Genomic DNA, 1,161 nt, shown 5'->3' with positions numbered 1-1,161 from the left:
CCTGGCCCCGGGTCAGGGCTCCCTGGGCTGGGAACACCCCCCGGCCCCACACATGCCCATCGAGCTTTCCGGGGAGCTGGCCTCGCCGGGCCTCTGAGCGCCCAGGGCACGGGGAGACCCACCCGGTGGGTTAAGCTGCCGTCGGCTGGAGGGTCTCGGGTAACAGGTGGACGGAACCGGCCAGGCAGGAAGCAGAACCCTAGACTTGTGGGAACCCCTGACCCAGGTCAGCAAAACGCAGGACTTCTGCGCCTCCAGGAATACAAACACCTGCGCCCCTTTACCTGGTCCCGGAGCAACCCCGGGACCTGTCCCTGCCCCGAGCTCGCAGGAAAGGGGCAGGAACTTCTCCTTTCCCAGCACAACTTCCAACAAAACCGGGAACCGGTCACCACTGCTCGATCCTTCCGTGGACTCACACTGGCCCCCGGCTGACGGGCGTCCCGGTGCCCCTCCTGCTGGGCGAGCCTCCCCGTGGCTCCTGGTGTGGAGGGTCTGGCCTCTCACCACCCTCAGTCCCAGGGAGCCCCCGAGGCCCTTTGCTCCCCGCAGGGCCGGCTGACCAGCACCCACTCAGACCCCGTGAGAAGGACGGTGGGGAGTGACCACAGGAACACCGCCCACAGCAGAGCAGCCCAGGGCGCGAGGCTCTGCATCTGGTTTTGGTAAAACGTTACTTCCCCAAAGACCAGGCCTGCCGTGGGTGGGTGGGGGTGGGGGGACATGGCCGAGGAGCAGCTGGTCCCAGGTGTGGGGTCCCACAACTCCACCCTGAGGAGATGGGCGAGCAGCATCTTACTAGGAAGCACGGACTGGGCCACACCCTGTGCGCCTCCTTTTACCAAAGGGCTCAGTGCAGACTCAGCACTGCAGAGAGCACCCCGGGCTCTGGCGCCTCCTGGCCTGTGGGGAGTAGCTGGGGACGTCCGCTGCTCCCGGAGCCGCGGCGGGGCCACAGGACAGTGTCCCCCAAACCGAGCCCCTCAGCAGCGCCGGGCCCTCCGTCGGACCCCGCTGTCGTGTGCACGCGCTCTGCTCCAGCCCTGCCCCCTCGTGGGGACCCCAGTACTGGCTGCTGGGGTTCCTTTTGTGTTTTTCTCAAATTCTAAAAATGTGCCATGGCATCAACACAGGAGCTGCCTGAGAGAAATGAAATAGACT

General features: G+C 65.7%; 1 protein-coding gene across 2 annotated transcripts in view; it reads right to left on the bottom strand.

Annotated features, from left to right (window-relative positions):
* The window catches only part of CTBP2 (C-terminal binding protein 2), a 90,455-nt gene that overhangs the window by 11,584 nt on the left and 77,710 nt on the right, over positions 1-1,161 (bottom strand). The window lies entirely within an intron of this gene.

The sequence above is a fragment of the Myotis davidii genome, unplaced genomic scaffold (genome assembly GCF_000327345.1).
Source record: "Myotis davidii unplaced genomic scaffold, ASM32734v1 scaffold72, whole genome shotgun sequence".
Classification (NCBI taxonomy): Eukaryota; Metazoa; Chordata; class Mammalia; order Chiroptera; family Vespertilionidae; genus Myotis; species Myotis davidii.
Note: the sequence above shows the minus strand (reverse complement) of the source record. Positions and strands in the feature narration are given on the sequence as shown.